The sequence below is a fragment of the Castor canadensis genome, chromosome X, assembly GCF_047511655.1.
Source record: "Castor canadensis chromosome X, mCasCan1.hap1v2, whole genome shotgun sequence".
NCBI classification, from domain to species: Eukaryota; Metazoa; Chordata; class Mammalia; order Rodentia; family Castoridae; genus Castor; species Castor canadensis.
In genome coordinates this window covers 129,243,547-129,263,195 of record NC_133405.1, presented here as the reverse complement: position 1 = coordinate 129,263,195, position 19,649 = coordinate 129,243,547, and the positions used below count along the sequence as shown (strand labels likewise).

Here is a 19,649-nt window from a genome sequence, read left to right as displayed (position 1 = left end):
GACAGATAATGAAGATTTTCAAACCAACTTCATCAACACCACTGTTATTCTGCAGATGAAAGAAACTGAGACCCATTGTGTACTTTAAACTCTTATTGGAACCATTAAACTTTTACTTACGTCAGAAAACATTGTAAAGAAGTAGACTCTTAAGTTGTTGCATAATTAATATGTTTTACAATAAAGAATATAGCAAAGTTAGAAATTCAAAAGAAGAAAATCAAAATATATAAGGTGAAATAATGCCAAGTAATATGATTTTTAAAAAAAAGCAGAAAGAGATAGACATTGAATGTGTACTAGTTTGGTAAGGTGGACAGTATCTCTGAAAGCAAAAGGCTGGCACTCACAGAGACCAGTAGGAAAAGAGGAGTGAGTATGGGGTAGCTATAGCAGAAGGAGAGAGGCTCAGAAGAAAGGAATGGGCCAAATTTTATAAAATTGTTCAGCCCTGGAATGGCATGTGGATTTTGTTCTGAATATGATGGGGAGCACCATTGGAAGGTTATAAGCAGGAGAGTGACATGGTTTGACTTGGGCTTACATAGTTCTCTTAGGTTGCTCTGGAGAATGGACCAGGGGTATAGGAAGAGAAAGGAAAGCCCAATTTGGAGCCAGGTGGAAGATTGTTGGTGGACTTGGACAATGATGGTTGGCACCAGTGGTGGCAGTAAGAAGTGGTCAGAAGTGAGATTTGCTTTGAGGGTAGAGCTGCCATGCTTCACTGAAGAATTGATGAAGAAAACAGAGCGGTCAATCATGGGTAACTCCAAACATTCAAAAGCTTGGTCTGCACAACTGGATTTATGAAGTGGTTATTTACATACACACACACACACACACCCCACACACATGTCATTGAACAAACTGAGTTAAATGAAAACGCTTAAGGAATTTAAATAGTATTATATGTAGTTTTTTCAATAAGTATAAAAATCTTCTCAAGCTACCGGTCTTTGTTTTATGAAATAAAAGCATCTAAAGAAGAAGTTTGACTTCCTATCATAGATGAAAGAACAAAGACCCCAAGAGAGGCTGAAAGGCAGATATCAGGTTCCAGCCCCTGTTTGCTAAAACAGGCAGAACTCTCTTCTGTTTCCTTTACAAGTTCAGGCATAAATCACCTTGACTTTTATAAAAACACTATTTTCTTTTTTGTACCTATTTAAAATAAACTTTGAAGTTCAGCATGAAAAATTAACTATTGGGGATTGTTTTAAATAGTCAGTTAATAGTTTTAAAAGTTCCCGAACACATATACACAGGCTTTTTAAGATGCCCATAATTCAACTTCACATCCCCACTCCCAAAGCTGTAAAATCTAATCAGTCCTGCTTTGTTAAGTTCCTCTTCCCTTTTACTTTTAGTTATTTGACACGAAAGTAATCTGTCAAATTACTGTAAAATTACGAATATACACTTTTTTCCTCCATAGAATACATTTAGCCTTAAATTTGTAATCTACAGCACACAGATGAAACAAAATTTACCTGAATATATTAAAGTTTCTTCCCTCTGAGATGAAAGGAATAAGGAAGTTTAAACAATGAGGATTTTTTTTTTTGCTGAAGTAGGCATAATATAATCTTATTGATAGTTCTCTTGTCATTCAGTACATCTTGTGATACTAAATAATCTTTCATGATGTTTTCATCACATGAATTTCCAATATAAACATATTCTATAATGTAAAGTTTATTAATTGTGTACCACTACCTCTTTATAATGTTTTATAACATGAATGTAAGTTTAGTGGTTCAAGTAAGCAATATGTTGCAAAAATGACAGGAAAAATCTTCAAGATTCCTTCTCATTTGAAGAAACAGTATCTCATCTCTATGACATCTGGGCTATCCTAGACTAGACTATTACTTGATGCTAAAATTTAAATGTCATGTCCTTACATAAGCCCTTGTGTCTTTTGTTCTTTAAGTGTGACTTTTAGGGACATGCCCTCCCCTATCCAAGTTAATACATTCATAATGCATTGAATTAAAGTATAGTATTCAGTTCTCATTTCTCTAAGATTAAGAGGAGCTAATGGAGGGAGTTTTTTTGTTTTTGTTTTTGTTTTCTGAGTTACTGAGGCTTGAACTCAGGGCCTCTCCTTGAGCCACTCCACCAGCCCTATTTTTGTGGAGGGTTTTTCGAAATAGGATCTCTTGGAACCCTATCCCTGGGCTGCCTTTGAACCTCGATCCTCCTGATCTCTGCCTTCTGAGTAGCTAGGATTATAGACGTGAGCTCCGGCATCCAGTGAGGGAGTTTTGTTGGAATGAAAGAACTGTACAAAGAAGTTCACTACTTCTTTTTTGTGTGTGTGATGCTGGGGATAGAACCCAGAGCCTTGTGTATGCTAACAAAGAGCTCTACCACTGGGCTATGACGCTGAAGTACAGTTACCACTAATGTTTACTTTCACATAGCACCTAAATGATGAATATTATGTCTTGGGGGTGAGTTGGGTTGCTAAAAACACAAGTGAAAATGCACAGTTATCCAAAGAGCAGGACTTAGAATCTGCTGATGGGAAGGAGGAGGAATCAGCCAATCCCTGAAATTGAGAGAAATCAGGATACAGATTCCCTCATAAAGGGGATGAAGTCCATGAACCTAAAGAAGCTTGACTTGGATGTGTCCTCTAGGGCAGGGTGGCTGAGACAAGGCTCTAGTCATGTGCCTTCTTTATAAGACACTTTACAAGTTAAGCAGCTATGATATCTGTTCTTTTGATCCAGTCTTTGTCTCTGCTATACATGATACCATGTCTATATCCAAGACTGGCCATTCTAATAAACAGATTGATCGCCTCTAGAACCTCCACCAACACAGGAAAATGTGTATAAGTAAGTTTGTTTTATAAAGAGAGAGATAAATATACCATGCTAACCATCTTTTCTTCTGAGATGTCTTCTCTTATAGTCTGTAGACAGTGTCCAAAACTAGTGTTCACTGTTCTTAAACAAAGATGGTCACTTGTTGCTCACATCAGCAACAAGTATATTTTAACAATAAGAGACCTCAATTTTTCATCATGTCGAATTTTTTCAAATTGCTTATTTTATAAACCCTGACAACCATTTATACTTTACTTGTCTCTATTTTAATCATCTTATTCTTCTTTGATGTTAACTATGAACTTATGGGCCCCCAAGCCCATCCAGAACAACCCTCTCTCTCCCCAGTACACGACCCCACAAAGTGTTAGTCAACATTTCTTCTTACTCAGGCAAGGCTGTCATCTAGACTCCAGAAATGAGACTACTAGCATAGAAATAAAGTGTCAGCATTTGAGTACCTTTGGGAGTAGACTCAAGGAAGCAATTTACCATAGTCCCATCTTTATATTAAAAGCTGCTGCCATGGCCTCTGATTGCTCAAACACAAGCTGGCATATTATTAACGCCCCCTCTCTCTGCCATTTCCCTTCATAGTCTCAACTGAACCATCTGTTTGAGGCTTACACAATGGTCTGAATTTTGTGAGAATACTGCATTATCAATTTCTGTCTAATTTGGAAGAAACATTTTAGTATTTAAAAAAAAACCCTTTCTAACTAATTCCCTCAATGTTATTTGATCTCAATGACTAATACAAATTTCTTGGTGTTTATTAGCTATAGGAGTATTTTAGTGTTATTTCAAATCATCCCAAAATAAATATACTTACGACAATTGACTTAAGGGTCACCTTTGGGCATGTCCACTTATCTATCCACCTAGAATTCAAAATAGCCAGGAGGTTGCTTGGCTTCTTCAAGGCACTTTACCAGAAGACTGGTAAAGGAAACACAAAAACCTAGAGGCAAGAAGGGAGGTAATGGCTGGTTTCCAATCTTAGGAACAAAAGCAAAACAGACAAACAAACAAACAAACAAAAAATACAAATGAGAGACAGTTGAAGGACTTGTTCTAAACTCTGGGCAAAAGAATGGAACAATTGACACCTTTAGTTGGTGGAGTTGAGTTCTATGTAAAAATACCTTGTTTAAAATACATCTCTGCTTAAAAACCTGGGTCCTGGATATTTATTTTTTTTGTCATGACTTAATATGCTTTGATCTGTGTTAGCTCAGAGTTTTTTGAGAACTCTGTTCATAAACCAAGGTTCATGGAATTTAGGAGTAGAAGGGAAAGCTGAAAAAATGTGCCATATCTTTGTGCTGTTATCCATCAGCAGAAGTAGGAAGAGGCATCTAGAAAAACATAAGCTAAACATTATATTTAAAGGAGTTCAGAATTTGGTATTTTATTGTCCCCAGAATCTTGATTTTAGATCTCTGAATCATGCTGGCCAAAACTGTAAACTCAACTCAACTAAAACAAGCTTATTACTCTCTAGCTTTCTATCCCACATCTTCTTACCCCCTCATTTGCTTCATGGAGGGTGTGAAATTTCAACTACACTAGACTGAAGAATAGAAAGGATTTTGATAGTTTAGGAGGAAAAAGAAGGTAGCATAATAAAGTTGGCAGTTTGTCACTCAATGTTTTTTGTTCCCTTTCAATAGCAGTGCCCCCTTGGTATTGAGCCAATCACATGGGTTCCATTTCTCCCAACCTCCCTTCATGCTAATGTGGTCATATGAATAATTTCTGGTCAATGAAATGGCAAGAAATATAGAAACTTATATAATCTATCCATAAAAGGAAGGAGGTGTACCCTTATCTTTCCCCTCCCCATTTTCCTCCATCATATTGATTCAGATGTCTTAGACCATGAAGATAAGGGCAACATAGAGTATCAAAGCAGATAATTGGAAGGGTCTTGGTTGTTGGCTGTCCTCATAGAACAGATATGCCACACCATCCCTGGACCTCCTACCTTTGGACTATTTCAGAGAAAGAAAGAAACTCCATTCTATAAACCACTGCATGAAGCTAAACCTATTAGGTAACTAATACAAGCATTTTAGGCATAGGAAATAATATGAACAAAAGCTTAGAAACAGGGAAATGGATCAGGTAAAATTCCGCCCACATATTCCACGTATTATTCAGGTGTGATATCAGTCCAAATCTGATCAGGCTAGTCTCCCATTTAAAATCTCTCTCCATAGTGGGACATTCTGAAAGAGGGGTAAAAGAAATTTCCTCTAAGGAAGAGCATCACAATACCCAAAGGCCAAGTTACAACAGAATCTTCACAAATGAATAGAGGATGACAATAATGATAGTTGAAGGAAATAGTTTGGAGAACTGTAAAAATCTTACTTTAGATATTTGAGTTTTGAATAGCTCAAGACAATCTGTGCATTTCTATCCTTCTTCTTTCAAACACCACTGTTTGTCTTTCATTTGCTGGTCTGCCTAGCCAATTCTGCCCTTGCTTATATTAGAATAACTTCACTGCTGATTTTTTAATCAAATTTATTGTGTATCTACTATATGATGACACTATCTTAGGGCTGTATCCCATAAATAAGTGGTGGATGAAACAGAAATCATCTTGCCATCATAGAACTTTTGGTCTAGAGGGATATAATGGACATTATGCAAATAATTACATAATCACTTGATTGGAGTAGTGGTAAGTGCTTCAAAGAAAAAGGTGTGAAAGCACACCTAACTCTCATTTTTAGTTTTTCATTTTCAAATGGCTAGCTCTATAACATTCTCTTGTACTTCCTCAGAAGTGAGGTAGTACCCTGAATTGCTTTTGGAAGGTAAGATGTAAAGGCCCTAATCCATGGGATGGAGTATCAGAAAACATCATAGACTTCATAAGAGTTCTCCAACGCAAAAGCATCTACCTCTGTTCTATTCATCTTTAGATCAGACTAATAACAAGAGAAACTTTTTCATGCATCTGAGTATACATTTATTAATTTCTAACTTGACTTCAATCTCATCAGTGGCTTTTAAAAAATATATAATACGTCACCTAGCACTCTCAAAATCCTCGGCAAACTAAAATAGTCAATTGTGGATAACCAGAAAACACAATATTCTCCAAGTAATAAAATAAAACCAAAGCAAATATAAAAATCAACCAGTGAAAATATACCAGACATTACATTTAGGCCGTTCTCACACAAACAATTTTGGATGGGCAATTTTTATAAAAATTAGATCTTAAAATTCTGTTAAAGCCCCAAATGAAAGCCTGTTCTTTCTGGAATGAGAATCATAGTGTAATTACAATATGAGTGCCAGTACAATCCACTAGACACAGTAGACTTCAATGACCCCTTCAGATAATATTCCAGAAATTATCCCATACCATAAATGGGGTTCAGGACATGTGGAAACTTGGCATTTGAGTAAAAAGCGCAAGTATGAAGGTCATGTCATAATAATGTTCCCATTATCCTTCTTCCCTGAAGAAGCAGGCTACAAACCTAGGAAGGTTACGCTCTTTCCTTCCTCCCTTCTCTGTTGAAAACCCTCATGTGATAGGTGTCCTGCTCTGTACCATGAAGAAAGGTCACACAACAGATAAGGATGCCATCAAGAATCTGAACTAACAGTCCTTTCTGTTTTTTCAGTGTTGAGGATGGAATCCAGGGCCTCCAGCATGCTAAGCAAGTGCTCTGTCATTGAGCTCCACCCCCAGCCCACAAACACACGTTTCTAATTTTCCCCCAGTTTGCCATTAGATCCTATCCTTTTGTCCTCCAATCATACTTCTGCATGACATTAGAATACACAGATTTCTCTATTTCTTTAGGTTTTCTTATTTCTTCATTTCTGAAGACTTTCATATCACATAAAGCTTATCAAGTTAGACCTTCATAGGTCTTAAATTTGTATGGTACTATCTTGTTAATCTGTCTTTTGTCATGGGAGACAGCCATGCACCTTGCTATAGGTGAGGAAAAGGTATTACCTTTTATTCCCAAACCATCCCAAAAAATTCCCAACCGTGCTTGATAAGTAATTCTCATGCATTCCTAGAAGACATCCAGAATTTTTCAAAGCAAAACAAAACTTGCTTGAAAAATTCTTAAATACTAGTATATTAACAGATATATTCATTTCTACTTTCAGCTGGGCATAAGGTGTGCAAAGTATTTGCATGGAATAAATGTCCCATTTCACTGTCCTATATCTTCATTCTTGGATGGCATTCACATTGATGGACACTCACCTCAGGGAGAAGGTAGGTTTGTTTCCAATTCAAGAGATGACAATCTCATATCTTTTCTGTTAGTGCCTCTGTCCTCACTGCCTGTCAGCTGATGATGTCTCATGATTTTTAATTGAGAAAGCTGAAATCACTGGACAGGAAGCTAGCTTTTCCACTTCCATTCTAATCATGCAAACCCACTCTATTATGCCCACTTTCCCCTGTTAAGAACCTTCCTGACTCTGTATCTCTCTTTACTCCTCATTCCTGGAAAATTTGTTTTAAAAGCTGCATTTGTACTGCCTTCACTTCCTCACATCCCATTCTTTCCTCCACTTACTTCAAACTGGCCTCAAACTCCAGAACCCCACTGAAACTGCTGTTTTAACCCTGTCATTGGTTACAATCTTTTAAATCCAACCATCATTTTTTGGTCTTCATTTACTATAATACTGGGTAGCATTCTAAAGACTTGAATAATGTTCTATTCTAAAAAATACTTTCTCTTTTTGACTTCTATGAATTTACATTCGAGAGCAGTGGTGTGTGTGTTGTTGGTGATGGTCTTTTCTATTTTTGTTTTTTGTTGGTGTTGAGGTTTGAACTCAGAGCTTCCCGCTTACTAGACCAGTGCTCTACCACTTGAGCCACACCCCCAGCCCTTTTTAGCTTTAGTTATTTTTCAGGCAAGGTCTCACATTTTTTCAGCCTTGAACCACAATCTTCTACCTATGCCTTCCTTATAGCTAGGATCACATGTGTGCACCACCATGCCTGGTGTTTTGGTTGAGATGGGGTCTTGCTAACTTTCTTCCTGGACTGGTCTCAAACCATGATCCTTCCAATCTCTATCTCCTGAGTAACTGGGATTACAAGTATGGGTCACTGTACCCTGCCCTCAAGGACAGTGGTTCTTAAAATGTGGCTCCTAGACCAGGAGCAAAAGGATCTTTTGGAAACTTGTTAGAGAGGGAGTTTCTTTGGGATTGGGAATGTAGACCAGTGGTAGAGGACTTGTCTAGCATGCCCAAGACCCTGAATTTGATTCCCAGCACCATAGAAAGAAGGAAGGAAAGAAGGAAGGAAGGAACGAATGAAGGAAGGGAGGGAGGGAGGGAGGGAGGAAGGAAGGAAGGAAGGAAGGAAGGAAGGAAGGAAGGAAGGAAGGAAGGAAGGAAGGGAGGGAGGACTGTGAGCAGAGCACTATGACATCTGTGTCAGAAAACACTGTTCAACCTTCAGCTTTGGTCTTTTATTATTGTTGTACTAGGGGTACATTGTGACATTTACCAACGTTCTTACAATATATCATAATTGAGTTAACTCCCTCCATCATTCTCCTTTGTCTCCCCTTCTCCCATTCCTGGAACAGTTTCAACAGGTGTCATTTTTCCATTTTCATACATGAGTACATAAAATTTCTACCACATTCACCCTCCTATACCCTTTCCTTATATCCTACCCTCTTCCATGGTACCAATTCCCAGACAGGACCTGCTTTACTTTCCTGTTTCTATTTTTGAAAAAAGACATTTTTGTTTGTTTAAGATAGCTATACAGGGTGTTTTCTTGTGACAGTTCCATGTAAATATGTATTATAACCCGAATTGGTTCATCCCCTCTATTTTTTTTCTTTCCACCTTAATTCCCTTTTTAGGGTGATTTCAGCAGGCTTAAAAATTCTACATTTATTCTTGTATAGAAAGTACATCAACCATATTATTCACCTTCTTAACTTTCTTCTTTTACCCTCCTTCTCATGTTAATGACCTCCCCTTAGCATGACCTGTTTTTCATATTGCTTGTATTTGTATTGGGCCTATATTCCATATATGAGAGAAAGCATGTGGCCTTTGGCTTTCTGAGCCTGGCTAACTTCAATTAAGATGATGTTCTCCAGTTCCATCCATTTACCTGCAAATGACAAAATTCATTCTTCTTTGTGGCTGAATAAAATTCCATTGTATATAAATACCACATTTTCTTAATCCATTCAACAATTGTGGGGCATCTTGGCTGTTTCCATAGCTTAGTAATTGTGAATAGTGCTGAAATAAACATGGGTGTGCAGGTGCCTTTATTGTAAACTGACTTGCATTCCTTTGGTATGTCCCTAGGATCATATGGCAATTCTATTTTTAGGTTTTTGAGGAGCCTCCATACTGTCTTCCATAGTGGTTGTACTAATTTACATTCTCACTAGCAGTGTATGAGTGTTCCTTTTTCCCCACATACTCGCCAACATTTGTTGTTGATGGTATTCTTGATGATAGCTATTCTAACAGGAGTGAGGTGGAATCTTAACTTGGTTTTGATTTGCATTGCCTTTATGGCCAGGGATGGTGAGCATTTCTTCATGGTTTTTTTTGTTTGCTTGTTTGTTTGTTTTGGACATTTGAACTTCTTTCTTTGAAAAAACACTGTTCAGTTTTGGTCTTTGACCTTGGGAGTTTCCCCTTACACACAGAGGCAGTTTTTGGATCTCTCTTCTCTGACTTCCTGTGCTTTTAAGTATATTTCACTGCATCTGTTTCCTTGTCTGCTCATTGGACTTGACTTTCACTTCCTTGAAGACAGATTTTTTTTACCCCTCGTTCCTATCTTATTGCCCAATACAGAATTGAAAGTTAATATAAAATGGTAGGATGCAGGAGTGAATGTCTTATCTTTTTATCCTTAAAAGGCTTTACACAGAGAGGAAATTTTTAAAATATATATTTATTGAACTAAAATAAAGAGTTCTTATGATTGGCATCAGTATAAATTGGACCATTATTAACTTCAAACTAATTCCACTATGCCAGAAATCATGCCTGAAATATTAAAACTTCTATTTATAAAGCAGAAGAGCCTTATCTAAAAACTTGCATTAAATGAAATAGACCTAAGGTGAATCTTGCTCAAGTATTCAGGAAAACAAATATTTTGCCTTCTATATTCTGTTCTCATCAATTTTTCCTTGTCACAGAAGAGCAATATTTATTAGACTTTCCTTTTTCAATATGTACACTCTGTCCTATAATTTAAATCAGTTAAATATTTCTTGCAAAAAAAAAGTCATGAGAAAGTTTAAGTATAAATAAACCTTTGTTTTGGGGAAATTTTATACTTTACGCTAAATTGAAGTCATGTAAACTTTTATCTGTCAGTCATCTCTCTTCTTTCAAAACATTCTTTTTTGGTAGTCTGATGACAGGAATATTTTTTAGTTCCATTCCCTTATTTTTAATAAAACATACTTTGACGATTGAATGGAACTCCACTAGTGTATTTAACTTTGAAGGAATGTGCAATTAGTGTCATGTTGAAAGAGTTATGTTGCGTATGAAATGAAATTTCATATTCTTCATGAAGAAAGGCAACACTCCACATTCTTCCATTTTCAAAGGGGAAAATGTGTCTCGTTTGTACTTAGATGCTTTTCTCTGTGATGGGAAGAATGCCAGGCTGGGCCATGGTAGAAGCTCTGTGTTCTGATCTCATTCTTTTTCCTTACAAACCTTGGGAATTGTCTGGACATGGCATTCCCCAGAGCTCATCTTTATTATATGAGGGGCTGAAAGAGAGGTCTCAGTCACCTTTGAACTTTTCAGTGCTATACTTCTATACTATCCTGAAATTTTGATGACTATATGAAGATATTAAACCTTATTATATTTTTACCAATACCCTCAGCTTTTCTCTTGAAAAAATTCGAGTCTGATTGTGTTTATAAATAAATGATATCACCAGACAGATAATCAATACTGTTGTAGGTTTGTGTAATCTCTGATCAGAAGATTCCCCAATTCTTTGTGTCCCACGTGGAAGCAACCAGGCAGGACACGTGGGTATAGTAAGGGAGGTAATGGAGTTTATTAAAGATTAAGTTACAAAGGCCATCGTGGGGCCAGGTGGAAGCCAGAAGCAAAGAGAGCTTCTTCTTTTACCCTAAACTATGGGAACAGAAGAACTTGGTGATTCTCAACCACCAATAGTTGATGAGTGTGGGGAGGCATGGGTGATCCCTGGGCTGAGGTGGAGGTAGTTTGAGTTGTTGGGCCACGGTATGAATAACCTACACATATTTACAATTGAAAAGAAGGCTCAGAGAAAGAGAAGAATGTTCAACCTGAAGTACAATATCAAGTAATATATGTTTTAAGAGTCCCTAACTTTTCCTATTTTAGCCTGCCCGTACACCATTGCTGATGAGAGTTGAATGTGGCTTCTTCTCAGGAACAATGCATTCTTTGACAACAGGGAGGGTGAAAGATGTATAAAATCTCATGTAGTTATTATTCTTTTCTGCCCTTGATCTTTTCCTAGCTTCCTTCTGGTTCAAACTTCTCATCCCTTTGGGGAATTTCTTCCCCATTCCATACATTCTGGTAGAATTTTCAATAATAGTACCTTGTCCATCCATGCCACAGAAATAGGCATTTGACACAGTATCCACAGTGATTGGTCCAAGGGAGGAAGCACATGACCCAAACTAGGCCAATTAGAGTTGTATGTAGAATTTTTGAGACTCAGTGTTATGTGTATGAAGGATGACCTTTTCAAAACTCTTGGATTTTGTGTTAGGATGTATACCTGGTTGAACAATGTTTAATTTACTATATATAGAAAGATTGCCTCATAGGAGAGAATGAGGCCAATACACAAGAAGAAGCAAAGCTGGAGGATAGCTGGAAAGCCAGACCCATTTGTGATCAACTCTGTTGAATGTGTTTGAGATCTTTCATTTAGTTTTTAGTATTCTCTTATATAATTTTCCTCATTGGAAAAAAAAAAACCTCAGAAATTTGGTATTGGAAAATCATCATGAGCCTCCTCTTTAAAAAGGGGAGGTTTTCCCCAGGTACAGAGTACCATGCTTTACATGTGAGGATATTACAAACAGTCTCACTTTCCCTCTGTCATTTTCCCTCGCTGTTTATCTTCCCACCTACTTGTCCATCTTTACTGAGTCCCTGAGTCAGGGCATTTGTAGACCAGAAATAAGGTCACCTTCAATGTGGGGATGGAGACAAGGAGGAAGGAAAAGGAACAGAAGCCAAATTGAGCTCTTAGGCAAAGAGAAAGCAGAAGAGGGTAGGTGAGATGATCTTAAGGATTTTGGAGGATCTTAAGGATCTTGGTATTTTCCAGAAGGCCAGTGTCGCGAGCGCTTATGATTCAGTTGAGTACAGGTAAACAGTACTCAGGAGACTCTTATTTCAGAGAACAGGGTTTTATTCAAACAAATTTACACAGCACTCTCCCATGGATCCTAATGCCTGTCTCTTCTACCCTAGCCAGCCAGGAGTTTACTCAGGCCTTCCCTAAGCCTTGCTCACCATGTGACGGTTCTCAGCCAATGAAGGGGGTCCAGCCGAGCCCCCGGGGAGTTCCTCATGGCTGCTTTCAGTGTGGGTCTGGTCTCGTGGTTCACCAGCGACACCCAGTGGTCGTCAGGAGCAGGGGCATGCTCTCAAGTGGCAGCTGCCTCCACATCAGAGCCTCGGGTCGGACCCTGACAGCGCACGGTCTCCGTTCAGGGGGCGAGTGATTGAGTGGTAGCGAGGCTTGGGTTTTTAATGCTTGGTGGTGACCTCATATTTGGTGTTATCAGTCTAACCACTGCATAAGCAGTCTTGAGAAAACTGTGACTGCAGCATACACACATTTTTATGGGCTGTCAATCAGGTGTTCATGAAATTACCCCATCATTTATCTAGGAAATAAAGTGTGTGTATGGGGAGGAGTGGCTTGTTCTTAAGATTATTCATAAATAAGAATTTACTGATGTTGTTGACACCCCAATGGCTTAAATTCCATGTTCTTTTTATGTCATCTTGTGAACTCAACTAGAATAAGCAAGTATTTACCTGCACTTTTAAAGTCTCCTTATGGTTTTCTATTTATCCATCAAATGAAACTATACTACCCATTCAAACAGAAGGACCCAACTGATGGCACTATAGTCCTCTTTCTGTATCTCTAGATTCATTATTTGGCTGTTGGAACTAATTCTTTATATTTTCATCATCACTGTGTAAGAGATATTTAAACTGCTTTTGCTGAAAAGCACAGAGGTCCCACAATTAACTAAAAGTAAGAGGAAAGCTTGGCCTCTCTCCTTCATTTTGTATGTCTTTGCCCTGAGCCATTCTGTTTGCAGTCACTTTGCAATCATCTTGGATTCCAGGGAAGGAACTGATAACATCTTCATGACAAGAGACTCCTGACAGCACAGCCTCCTCAGGATAGACCACTTGTCAGGTGACAATGACTCTTGATTGTAACATCAGGAACTTCTCCCAAAACAAGGACTGGAATAATGATCAACAAGACCACACAAGTGTTGGGGACTATTTAAATATGCATGCCTCTCTCCCCCTGCCACCAGCTCTTTGTCTAGTTAAAGCTATAGCTCGTGTCTATACCAGGAAGATGACTGAAGATGGGCTGAGTGCTTACTCTGCCTCTTCCTATGGCCTGTCTTCAACCATGTAATATATCTCTTTTCTCTGCCCTTCATCATGTCTCTTTATTTGGCATATGAGGACGAGTGGCTAAACCTGGTATGTGGAAGCTCAGAAGTTTGGGCCTTGGGTCAAAACTCTGGTTTCTCCTAGTCCCTTAGTTTGGCTTCTCTGGCTTTGATAACCTATTTTAACATGTTTCTCTAGCCTGATGTTGACACTTCACTTACTAGCTTCACAAGTGGTAAGGTGTTCCCTTCTTTCCATTATCCATCACACTAGGGGAATGACACCTGGCAATGTGAAAGATAATCTCTTATTGGGCAAGATATTACTGGCCTAAATCAAAACTGCATATCAGACCCAGGAACAGTCTGGCTGTGGTGAATACATATAAGATTGCTGTTGTATTGATGGATTGTGTTGTGTTAAAGTAGGAAAAATTGTTGAAATAAGAATTATTAGCCAGTGTATGTTAGGACTTAGAAACCAAGTCATAGAGTGACAGGCAATATGCAAGTAAGCCAAACCTAAGGTGGCTGGCCCAATATGCAAATAAGCCAACCCTAAGGTGGTTAGACTGATAACACCAACTATGAGGTCACCACCAAGCATAAACCCCAAGCCTCGCTACTACCATGCACTGTCAGGGCCCATCCCGAGGCTCTGACGTGGAGGCAGCTGCCACTTGAGAGCATGCCCCTGCTCCTGACGACCACTGGGTGTCGCTGGTGAACCACGAGACCAGACCCACACTGAAAGCAGCCATGAGGAACTCCCCGGGGCTCGGCTGGACCCCCCTCATTGGCTGAGAACCGTCACATGGTGAGCAAGGCTTAGGGAAGGCCTGAGTAAACTCCTGGCTGGCTAGGGTAGAAGAGACAGGCATTAGGATCCATGGGAGAGTGCTGTGTAAATTTGTTTGAATAAAACCCTGTTCTCTGAAATAAGAGTCTCCTGAGTACTGTTTACCTGTACTCAACTGAATCATAAGCGCTCGCGACACTGGCCTTCTGGAAAATACCAAGATCCTTAAGATCCTCCAAAATCCTTAAGATCATCTCGCCTACCCTCTTCTGCTTTCTCTTTGCCTAAGAGCTCAATTTGGCTTCTGTTCCTTTTCCTTCCTCCTTGTCTCCATCCCCACATTGAAGGTGACCTTATTTCTGGTCTACAAATGCCCTGACTCAGGGACTCAGTAAAGATGGACAAGTAGGTGGGAAGATAAACAGCGAGGGAAAATGACAGAGGGAAAGTGAGACTGTTTGTAATATCCTCACATGTAAAGCATGGTACTCTGTACCTGGGGAAAACCTCCCCTTTTTAAAGAGGAGGCTCATGATGATTTTCCAATACCAAATTTCTGAGGTTTTTTTTTTTTTCCAATGAGGAAAATTATATAAGAGAATACTAAAAACTAAATGAAAGATCTCAAACACATTCAACAGAGTTGATCACAAATGGGTCTTTCCTTTTTCTCTGAGGTAAACAAAAGCTAACTACAGAACTATGTAGAAGACATAGGGGCAGAAGTTCCTTTGTCTTCCTAAGGTAGTGGTACATACTTGCTGTTTCTGAGCCCTGGGTCTTTGTCTTGCAATTTCAAAGAATGACAGTCACAGACAATACAGAGCAAGTAATGCAGGAGAGATATTAAGATTAAGATATTATTAAAATAGAAAAAAAGCACAGAGTAGAACTCCTAGAGCTGGGGGGAGGGCCCAAGAGAAGGTTGCCAGAGAAATGATGTAGTCTAAGTTTTCATCCATTTGTCTGAGTGTTGCTCAATCTCTATGCTAATTAGGTGTGCAGAAAGCAGCATTCTGGTTGGCTGTGCCTACAATGTTCTGATTGGTTGTTTCCTAGTCTTCGTAGTGTCCTCATTCTGGTCCACCCTTTAAGGTCACAGGGAGGTCATCATGGAGGTTTCCAGGGCCCCTTCTGCCCTAGCTGTACTGTTTAATTTCAGCTAACTGCCTAGCCTACTTGCTCAGTAATTCAGATGCTAATCACTGGTGAAAATAAAATCACTTTTCACTTTCAAAAGGGAGGTGTTAGTGATTTGATATCATCACTTTGGGTTTTTACAAAACCTTTCTCATCCCCCCAAGGCTCTCTTCTAAATCTTACCAAATTAAGCAGAATAATGTTCATCTGGTAGCAGTATTATGATTTTGGAAACCTGTTGGGCCACCACTTTCCTAAAACTTCTCTGGAATTTAAGGATATTGCTCATAAGAAAAAAAAATGTTTTTTTTTTTAAAGTTCTTTGACATTGGTAAGATTCTCAACAAGTAATAAAATAATATATGGAATCTTAAAAGTAGATACCCTGGTGAATCACTAAGTCAATTAAGAATATTTCAAAATGAAATTTAAAATAAATCTATGTTAGGAAATAACATGAATATTTGCATGGAGAATTCTCATACAAATTGTAGCAATTTAAGGAAATTACTTTATGAGTATACTGAAATCTGCAGAACACATCATTTGCAAAGTTGTCTTTTATATTCGTAATTCCTATGTATAATGACTTAAGAAAGCAGTTAATGAAATTTCCAACTGGGATTCCCGTGGCTCTAGCAGTTATTCATGAAAACAACTTTTGATTTTCCATCTCAATATTGTTGATGGTACCAAGAGGGAAAGAAAGTTTTTCTTTCCTTGTCATTTCAGAAAACATTTTTACTCTTGTAACACATTATTTTTTGCATTGTCTTGTCATCATTTATCTTCCAGAAAAGAATTTTTGAGGCCTTTTGGATTTTAGAAAATATAATAGGAAGGGAGATGTTATTTTTAAAAATCCCACAAATTAGCATAATAACAAAACAATATGGTTCACCTTTTGTGATTTTACTTGTCTTTGTTCAGATTCATACACGTTTTACACATGGTTCAGAGCATGTAACCAAATGCAATAGGTTCAAATTTTGGTGAGTGTAAAGCCAAAAACAAGCATGCCCAAGAAATAAAAGAGTGGAGAGTCATTACTGCAGGTAAGGAGAGCTAGGGAGTTATTTGCAATACAATGCCCTCAAACAAAGGAAGCCTGGGGGCTTTATTTGGGGCACCTATACATATTCATATAGGATAGCACTTTAGGGGAAGGCACATTTCTGAGCTGCTCTGTTTAAGGTCATAGTTGAAGAAGGAAAGATTGTGGATACAAATTTGCACATGCTTAGCTCAAGGTCATGGAACACATATTTCAAAAGTTAAAATGGCAGACCGGAACACCTCAAGGCATGCTCAGTTTTCTCCAAAAATTTTAGCTAAAGACAAGGAAAAGACATTTTGGAGGTACATGAATTTTAGTTTCCCCATGAAGTGCCTGTCTTGTTTAATGGCTAACAGTTTGTCTCCCAAGGGTTCATGTGTTAAAAATTGGTCCCCAGTACTGTGGTGTTGGGAGGTGGTGGGGACCTATAAGATGTGGGTCTTAGTTTAGTGGAAGGTTCTTAGGTTATTGAGGGAGCTGCCCTTCTAAGCAATTAAGGTATTCCCTGTGGGATCTGTATTTGTTTCTTTTTTTCTCTCTCTCTCTTTTTTTTTTTTGGTGGTACTAAGGTTTGAACTCAGGGCTTCACACTTGCTAGGCAGACACTCTACCACTTGAGCCACTCCACCAACCCTTTTTTTTGTGTTGGAGATTTTAGAGATAGGGTCTCTCAAACTATTTGCCCGGGTTGGTCTTGAACCTCAATCCTCCTGATGTCTGCCTCCAGAGTAACTAGGATTACAAGTGTGAGCCACTGGTGCCTGGCTGGTATCTGAGTTCTTAAAAGGGACAATTGTTATAAAAACTTGAGCTTGATCCCTGAATCACTCTCTGGCTTCCTATCATGCAATGCCACCCCTTGCTTCCACACCTGCTCTCACCAACATGATTCCATCTGCATGAGACCTTCACTAGAGTACAGCTGATGCTAATACCATGTATTAAACCTCCAGAACTGTGAGTTAAGTACGTCTCTTTTCCTTATAAAGTTAACCTGCCTTAAATGTTATGTTATAGCAATAGGAAACTGACATATCACCTGACTACCAAATCTAACTTGGGCTCCTGTTCTACTTTCTCCAAGCATCTAATGCATTTTCTTCCTAACCCTTATCACAGTTAGAAATAATGCCTTCAATGTGCAATGTCACTTCAGTATCATTGAAGATGCATCATTGCCATTAACAGTAATACAACCACAAGTTAATCCAATATTTCTTGTCTTTAAAGTGAAGGATATACATTAGCTGATCATCCATGATCTTTGCCTGATTTCTTTTATTCGAGTTAAAGGAACTAGAGTAGAAATGAATTTTAATCTAACATTGATAAAAAGAGAATAATTTTTCTTATTTCCTTTCATAAATTCCCTTATCAGTAAAATATAGAATTATTGACCAATTATAACCCATATAGAAAAGCACAGTTTTATAAATGGTCACAAAGTGAAGACATTCATGTAACTATACCTAGGTAAAGAAATAGAACATTAAGCAATGCCATCAAGAAAGTTTGAAAGACAACCCATGGAATGGTTAAAAAAAATTACAAATCCTGTCTGATAAGGATTATGTATGCAGAATACATACATAATCCTTACAACTAAATAATAAAAGGTAACTCAACTAAATACGGGCAAAGAAACTAACATTTCTCCAAAGAAGATACTCAAATGACCAATAAGTACTTAGAAGATGCTCACATCATTAGTCAATAGGGAAGTACAAATCAGAGCTACATTGAAATAGCACTTCACTCCTAATAGGATGGCTATAATTTTTTTAAAGTGGACAATAACAAGTGTTAGTGAGGATTTGGAGAATGCAGAGTGACAGCTAATTGGTACCAAGTTTCTTTAAAGGGGGAAGAAAATGTTCTAAAGTGAGATTGAGTGCAAGTGATTTCCTGAAGGAGTGCTTTCAGGAAAAGATGAGTGAGAAAAGCAGGAACAAGGTAAGTGCATAGCAAATAAGACCCAACTTCAGCCTGACTCAGTGGTGAACTCTGGAACATGAATAGCACAACAGTATGGTCTCATATGGAGGCAGGGGTTTGATTTTTTTTTAAATAAACATATTAGTAAACAACCATTGACTGTGAGCTGCTTCCCCTTTGTGTATGTGTGTGTGTGTGTGTAAACCCTTCTGAGTAAATCAGCTCTCTTGACCAAACACAATTCTAGAAGGGCTTGCCTGTGATCTGTTAGAAGCTTGACAATCAGACCAATGCCTGGGCCACTTCGGGAGGTTCACTGCATCCTTTCCTGTTCCATCCCATAATTCCTCTCTCTGGCTGGATTGTCACTTCAGCACATGATTTAAGGGCATCCTGATTTATCTCAGTGTTTTATCTCTTAGAAAACTCTGCTTCACATTAGGGCAATTATGTTCCTATTCTGTGTCAAACAATGCAGTCTTCAATGAAAATGAATAGTACAGGCCTATTTACTTAGCATCAGCATAGGTATTTCAGACATTATTTGCATCTAAGAAACCCAAGAGAGCCATGAAAACAGAGAGCATGAAAATAGGAAATAAAAAAAGTTCATTCTAATAGAAGAATGCTGAAACCTAGATATTAAATCTCCCATTTTCTTTATTAATGTTCCTGTTAAAAACATTTCTGTGATAGTAGGAATGGTCACCAGGAAATGAGTTTATGAGAAGCCAAAAGAGTTTTTGCAGTTGAAGTGGTCAGTTTTCTTGAGTTTATGAACATACACTAAGGGAGAACTGGCTCCAAAAAAGTTGGGGAAAAAAAGGATTTTATTTGAGCTTAAGAAGAAAACTAGGGTTAGATTTATTATGTTAGTTTTTTATTGCTGTGCAACAAAATACCACAACATAGTGTCTTAAAACAACCCCCATTTATTGTTTCAGTTTCCACAGGTCAGTGGTCCAAGTACTAACCAGCTGTGTCCTCTGTTCAGGCTGCAATCAAGGTGTCAGCTAGAGCTGCAGTCTCCTTTGGGACTCAGGGTACCTATTCCAGCTACTATTGGCAGAATTTAGGTCTATGTGGTTGCAGAACTGAGGCCTTCAACTTCTTACTGGCTGTTGTCTGGAGATCCTTCAGTTTCTAGAAGCCTGGCACAGTTCCCTGCCACATGGCCCTCTCCTTAGGCAGTC

The 19,649-nt window shown here is 38.4% G+C and overlaps 1 long non-coding RNA gene across 2 annotated transcripts in view; it reads left to right on the top strand.

Annotated features, from left to right (window-relative positions):
* The window catches only part of LOC141419873 (uncharacterized), a 236,557-nt gene that overhangs the window by 183,964 nt on the left and 32,944 nt on the right, over positions 1 to 19,649 (top strand). For both annotated transcript variants that reach the window (XR_012444593.1, XR_012444592.1), the window contains exon 3: positions 6,990 to 7,101. This is a non-coding gene — a long non-coding RNA (uncharacterized lncRNA). The remainder of the gene's footprint in view (positions 1 to 6,989; positions 7,102 to 19,649) is intronic.